We start from the raw sequence: 7,753 nt of genomic DNA, 5'->3' as shown, positions 1-7,753 counted from the left end.
CGCCTTTCTCATCAGCTTTCTGAAGTCCCCTCAGACGGCCTCTCAGCCTTGCAGTTTGTTTCTGCTGGTACCTTCACCATGAGCCCATGAAAGAGCCGCCACTGCGTGGTCTTCGGGGCCATGCTTGTGCTTAGTGAGCTGTTGTTGCTGAGCGCAAGAGCATGGGCACCCCAATAGGGAAGCCATGTGCAGACTCACAGACTCACACACTGTACAACATCAAAGGGTACCCTGTCCACACCTGGGAAATGATCCTCTGGGCTTGGATCTCCTGCCAGTCCTGATCCTTGGCTGTTTGGGAAATACTTGAAGACCATCAGATGGTGCCCTTCGGGTGCAGATTCACCTGGGTGGAATCCTAGCCTTGCCACTTAGCCACTGTCAAGTGGCTTAATGTCCCTGAGCCTCTGCAGTAAAATAGGACCATTGGTGCCCTGCTCAGGGAGCTGCTGTGAGGATCGAGTAAGGCAGCAAGAAAGGGTGTGCTAGCACAGGGCAGACCCAAAGTGGGTGGGCATTTCTTTCCTCCAGTCCTGGGAATTCCTGTTCACACCCCCTGACTTCCAGATTGGATGCACACCCAGGCTGCCTCAGATAGCCCAGGCCAGGTTCCTCTCCGACTGGCTGCAGAACCTGTTTGTCCTTGTTCCCAGATGTCTGGGCTCTCAGATCAGCTGTGACAGAATCAGTCAGGTTCTGTTTTCTAGAAAGTGGTCTCGTGGAACCGGTCACAGAGGCACCTGGGAAAACACATTGACGCATCCCATTGCTGCCGAGTCCACGCTGACTCCCGGTGATCCCACATGTCTTGGAGTAGGACTGAGCACCAGGGGGTTTTCACTGGCTGATTTTGGGAAAGTAGGTCAGCAGGCCTTTCTTCTAAGGTGGACTCTGGGTGGGCTGCACCTCCAACCTTTAGGTTAGTAACTGTGGCAGTTACATAATCTCCTGTCAACTTGAGCGAAGGGGTGGAGTCTGGCCTGTCAATCAGGCCATAGGCAATGAGGGCTCTGTGTGGGCATGGCTTCTCCTGAGGATTCTGGGAACTCCTGTCTTCCTCCCTGGAAGTGGGAGACTCTCTTTGCTTTTTCTTCCTGTTGACAAGCCACATGGAGCTACACTGATGCAGCCAGAGCCCTGGAACTGGAGGAGCCACATGGAGACCCACACCGGCACTGAGATGCTTCCACCACCCCTGGATCTGCAAGGCTTTCCACCCACGGGCCTGTGATCTTCCTGCATTCGGTGTCATTGCATGATCAAATGAGTCTGAAGAGGAATTTATGGACTAGTATTGACCTATGGGGTAATAACAAACTTATGGACTTGATCTGCACTGGGCTGGGTGTTTTCTTAATGTACAATTGCTCTTTGATAGGAAGTTTTCTCCTACACACATATAAGTGTCTCTGGGTTTGTTTCTCTAGTCTACCCAGACTAACACAGTCACCAAACAGGTTAACTTTTTGCACCACCCAGGGACTCTGAACCCTTGTGTATGGATGCAAAAACTAGAAACAACGTGCACGTCCACCAGAGGAAATGGGCTAATGAATTACAGTACACCCGTACAGGCAGGAAGCACTCCGCTGTAACTGAGGAAGAAGCAGCTCTCTACACACCAACCATAAGCCAGCTCAAGGTAAAGCCAGAGAAGAGGGAAGGCCTGGAACCGTCTGACTCCCCGAGCAGCTGACTGTCAGGGTCTGAACCATGGAAAATCACCCGCAGGAGGCTTTGCTCTGTCCACCCAGACCTGGTCCCGCTCCAGAAGCAGAGGAGAGGAGCTCATTCCTTACACACGAGTGCCTGGGGCTGTTAAGATTTAGTCCTTTCAGTGAACCCCTGAGCGAGGTTGGCCCAATCATCTCTACAAGGACCTTTGAGAAACTGATGCTCTCTGCTTTCCCCAAGAATTAGGCGAGAGACTGGGGGTTGAGATGGGATAAAGTCACTTACACTAGCCTTTTTGAATATTTTGCTATGGATATGATTTCATCTATTAAGATCAAATAGACGCAAGACAAGATTTTTAAACAAGATTTTTTTAAAGCAGTAAAAATGTTAAGGGTGATAGAAAAATCTGTAACCAGATACCAGCAACAGCTGAACAACATAATGAATTTGCGTAACACCATTGAATTATACATGTAAAGGACGCTGAAAAGGACAAAACGTTTATTGCATAGACATTTGCCACAGAAAAAAACCTGAAAAATAACTCACGGACCACACAGCAGCAGAGATCAATCTGATTGATTTATGCCAGACAATGCGATACAAGTATCAAAAAGCCAACATCTTCCCATGCCCTCTCTATTGTTGGGAAACTGTCAGGAGCAAAGAAGTCTGACGGGAAATAAGCACTCAGTACACAGAATGACTCATGGCCCAGAACCCCAGCCTCTTCCTGCTGGAGACCAGAACCACTAGACAGTGCCCGGCTACCACCACCGACCATTCCCAACAGGGACACAACAGAAGTCCTGGTTAGAGTGGGAGAGAAGTGTGGCCTCAAACTCAAATTCATAACCAGACTTACCAGCCCGGAACACACTAGAGGAACCCTCAAGACTATCGAACAAAGAAACCCCTCTGACCTGGGACCGAAGCCACTCCCAGAGGTCACCTGTCAGCCAGATAATAGATTGACTTCTTTCATACGCAATAACACGTATGAAGAACATGCTCCTTAGAACAATCAACTCCAACTGTCCAAAAGCAAAGGTGAGGCAGGGAGGAGGGGTGGGGAAGTGGGGGTGGGTGGAAAGGGGGCCAAGTGGAAAGGCTGGGAATGCTGATCCATGGAGGGGATCAGAACCAACGTGCCTGACCTGTTGAATGGGACCTAACTGGCTAGGTAAGCTTTTACCTAAAACAGAATAAAATAAAATAAAGTGAGGGGGCAAAGAAACGTGTATGAAATAAGCGATGCCATTTACTGTTTGACCTTGGCAAGACTCCCGAAGAAGACTCCATTTTCCCCATCTTTAAAATGGAAAGACCGTCTTGAGAAGAGAAGGCCGTGTTTGGTCAGAGAGCTGACTTCTCATCCCTGTACAGTCTGGTCCTGTGGCCTGGGGCTGAAGGCCAGGCCAGAGCAGGTCGCTACTGGGTGTCAACAGGGATGACCCAACGGAGATGGGTTTGTCCCTAAGGGGTGGGGCTGGTCCCACAGGGATGCCCTGGATTTAGGGCAGACATTTGCTCTATGTCCCAGCTGCAGGAGCGTGTTTATGCTGTGTCCCACGAGCAGCATGGCAGCAGCTCTGACACAGGGGTCTAATTTTAAACACCAGGCCTGAGCAGGTGAGCCTCAAAGGAGAGACCCTGGCAGCCTATGAGGGACACGCTCTAAAAACATGCCTGCGGCAGAGGACAGAAGAGAGAACATGATCTCTTTCTGTTTCCCTCCCTCCCTCCTTCCACAAACAGTTACTGGCTTCTCTTAGGAGCACCGTCCTCTGGCCTCCAGGGGCTTCCCAGAGGAGGAGACAGGCAGATAGCAAGGTCCTGAGGCCACCTCCACCTGACCTTCACTGAGGAGGGCTCAACATGGCCTGAATAGCCCCCTCGGCTAGACGGCCAGACCCACCCAAGTGGTTCTTCACCATCTTCTCAAACATCCTGCTTACTTGTGAAATGTTCTTTATTGGTGTTTTTTTCACAATTTGTTTGGGTTAGAATCCTAACAAAATCTAGATCAAGTTGATATATCTCCAAGTCTCCTTTGAGCCATAGATCCCTTCTTCATTGGCACACATACATTCATCTCTCTCTCTCTTCTTCTTTATTTGTAGGAGACACCACCAGTCAATTAGGCAGAAGTCCCCTCCCCTGAAGTTCACTGACTGCATCCTGGGGTCACTTAACACGCCCCTCTGCCTTTCAAAATTCCTCAAGATCGGGGGTTGCATCTGAAGCAGAGGATCTAGGTTTGATTTTCTAGCAAGACAGCTTCCTGGATAGTGCACCATTCGGCCATCAGGAGGCTCATAATGCTGCCGTTTCGTGATGTGGGCAGTTGCAGGGTCCTACCAATCCATCAGGGATTGGGAAATGAGGAGCCCCTAATGCGATCTGGTTTCGACAGTTTGTAGCAGGAGTAAGTCTACAACTAAGAACGTTCCCCACATCAATCATCGGATTACTCTGGAGTGGGAAAGGCATATCATGTATGGCACAGTCGATGGAAAGACAGATTATGATTCTTTTCCTATGCTTGCAGCGACGACGTGCCTACAGTGTGGTGCGGGCACATTTCCATGCGCCTCCGTCGTTCACCTGTGAAAAGGGGTGCTAGTCTCCCCGCAGCTGTGTGATCCGACGTAGAAAGCATTCAGCTCTCCCATCAGAGACTGTGATTACGCACATTGGATACAGCGACTCGGGACTTGGGGAAGCTGCATTTGAATTATGGTTTTTGGTGAGGAATACTGAAAGCCCCAGGGACTGCCTGCAGAAGGGGCAGATCGTTCGTGGAAGAAGTCCAGGCAGGGTGTCCTTAGAAGCAAGGACGGAGAGGATGGCTTCACATACTTCGGCTATGTCACCATGAGGAGCCCGTCCTTGGAGAAGGGCGTCACGCTTGCAAAAGTGGGGGTCAGCGACAAAGAGGAAGCCCCTCCAGGAGATGGACTGATACATGCAAGCAGAACAATGGTGAGGAGGAGGCAGGACTTGGCAGTGTTTTGTTCAATTGTACACAAAGTCACTTTGCCTGAGAGTGCACCTCCCGACAAACACCTTTGGACACACACACACACACACACACACACACACACACACACCAGTAAAGGGTCCTCCTTTGCACCCCACCACCCCCAACGCCAGCCCCCAGCATACAAGTGGCCCTATTGTTCGATCACTTCCCCAGCCTGGAGGGGGGGCCCTGGGAACTGGAGGGGGCCGCCCTGGCCCTTCCTGCCCCGCGCTGACGTGCGGGCTGCGGAAGGAACTGCGGAGTCTCAGGGGGCAGTCACATTCCATTGGTGCCAGGACAGCGTCTCCACTGGCGCCCACCCCCACCCCGAGAGGACTCTAGTCCCTGCCTGGGATGAGGGGGCTGGGATGACCTGGTGTGGGGAGGAGGGAGAAAAGTCCCACGTCATCTCCTGGAGCCCTCTTCACCCCTGTGAAGGAGGGTTTACTACTCCTGCTGCGCGAGGATGGGGACAGTGGGGCCCAGAGGTGCACAATGAAGTAGAACTGGGTCAGGGGACCCCATCCCTGTTCCCTTGCCCCCGGACTGTGTGCCTTCTCACCCCGCTGCCTCAAAAAGAAGCCCCCAAAGGCAGCAATTCAGTGGTCTTCCTGTTACCATTGGCACAAGAGGGGCAGGGGCATTGGATTGTAGCCTCGAGGTTGGAGGTTCAATCTGTCTTAGAACTTACCAGCTGAGACCCAGTTTGCAGAAGGCTGTGGATGAGAGAGAAACCCCAAAATCCATTCGCACAGTCCCCATATAAATAAGCCGCTGTTGAATTACTTCTGATCCTGAACCAAGAATGAAGACAGTCTTAGGGGCCCTGGCGGTGCAGCGGTTACTCGTCGGCTGTGAGCCTCAAGGTCCACTGTTCGGAACCCTCCAGCCACTCCTTGGGAGAAAGCTGGGGTTTTCTGCTTCTGTCAAGAGTGTCAGAAACCCACGGGAGCAATTTGACCCTGGGCTAGAGGGTCGAAAGGAGTCAGCATGGGTTTGATTTGGCAGCTAATCTGGCTGTCAGGCAGAGTGCATTGGGAATCGGATTACCTCCACCCCTCTCCAGCCAGCCCAGGGAGGAACAGGCTCTCTTCAGGGCTGCCTGGGTGTATCCTTGGTAGACAGTACTGGGGTCACATCAGCATGCGTCGTGCCCTATCTGTGTGCCCTACTGCCTTGGTGGGCATCCAGGTGGGCACTGTTTAACATAATATATATGTCCTACTCTTGGCTCTGTCCCCACTACTGTAGTCCTCTCTGTAACTGCTGGATTGATCTGCCACTCATCTTGCATTTGTGACAGTCTCCTTTGTCCCATGCCGTGTGTACCCAGTGTCCTGGCTGTGACTCCTCAATGCCACGAAGGCTTCAGGCTAACGGCCTCCTTCATCCAGGTGATGTGTCTGTGTCTTGGCGGTGTCTGTCTCCTTTTAAAGATTTCACTGAGGCTCTCCTTAGATTACATTTGTGAGAGGGGGCTCAAAGTGTTATACCCGACAGCCAAACTCCCCAGTCGCTCAGCACAGCAAGTGCTCACCGTCCCCAAAAGGGGCCAGGAGTGGGCAATGGAACCAATATGGAGCACAGTGAGCCCTCTCACTTAGCGTTCACAGCAGCCTGGCCACATCAGGATTCTTTATCTCAGCCTTAATGTTGTCCTGAGAAGTGACCGAACCCAGGTTTCCCTGAGTCCAAAGATATTCTTTTCTCTTTCTTTTCTTCCTTCCTTCTTCGCTCCCTCCCTCCCTTGGTTTGCTTTCCCCCGTACAGCAAGCCTTTCGTGGTCAAGCCTGTCCTGACTCCTGTTGGCCTCAGATGGGAGAGTGGACCACTCCATAGGGTCTTCTCTTTTCCTGTTGAAGGGTTTTGTTGGCATATGTTTTGCATATCATACAATTCAACAGGTCGATCCTGTTAAAGAGAGTTATACAAATCTTCTCCACAATCAACTTTAAAACACTTATGTATTTCTAGTACGCCTTGTCATCTGCTCCCCCACCATCCCCCACAAGAAACCGTCAAGGTAGTCTCTCTCTCTGTATAAGAGCCTGGGTTGTATAGACAGAAAAACATAGAAAACAAAATTGTGTTAGGCCGGGTGGCATAGAGGAACAAATCCTGTGACATTCATCTATGTGTAAGAGAGGGCTTTATATCAAGAAGTAATTATATACTGAGCAAACCAGGCCAGGCCAGATCAAGTCCGTAAGTCTGATACTAGTCCATAAGTCCCTCTTCAGACTCACACAGCCATATGCAAAGATGCAGAATGGAGGAAGATCACAAGCCGGTGGGTACAAAGTGGTGTGGATCCAGCGGTGGTGGTGGTGGTGGTGGTGGTGGTGGTAGAATCATAAGGCTTGCAGCAACTAGGATGAGCCAGCAGGCAGGTGAAGGAAGAGGGGCAGGGGGTGGGGGTGGGGTGAGGGTGTTCCTCAGAACCCTCCTTATAAGACCATGCCCACAAAGAAGCACCATCAGGCTGTGACCTGATTAACAGGTTGAATACCACCACTATACTATTATATATCTTCAAGTTGACATGAAATTATGTAACTACTACCAAAATGCAGGGGAAGGGGAATACACTCTCCATGCTAGCGAGGCTATTCACATCCCTAGTCTTTGCTCAGAGGGGATTCACCGGACTCTTAACCCATGTGTGGACCCTGCAAATGGATTTGGGGATCCCATTCTCATCCTTAGCCTTCCAAAAACTGGGTGTTCATGATTTAATCTCTGGTATCATTCCCTCCTCCAGGTTTGGATTTTATTATTCACAATCCTTGGGTCACACGGGCTGGTGTGCTTGTTCAGTATGGACCTAGTTGACACCTCACTCCGATGGCTGCTTTTTTTAAAACAAGCCTTTTAAGACCCCAGACGCTATTCTTTCTAATAGCCAGGTCCCATCTAGTTTCTTCACCACCCTTGGTTATAGCACCCATATCTTCAGTGATCTCTTCATGAGGGCCAGCATCCATCAGACCCAGGTCATAAGAACTAAGTGCTCTCAGATTGGGACTAGATTTTAAGAGTGCGCCCTAGGTC

Source organism: Echinops telfairi, unplaced genomic scaffold, assembly GCF_000313985.2.
Source record: "Echinops telfairi isolate 266 unplaced genomic scaffold, ASM31398v2 ScPeMD7_7469;HRSCAF=8507_0, whole genome shotgun sequence".
Classification (NCBI taxonomy): Eukaryota; Metazoa; Chordata; class Mammalia; order Afrosoricida; family Tenrecidae; genus Echinops; species Echinops telfairi.
Note: the sequence above shows the minus strand (reverse complement) of the source record.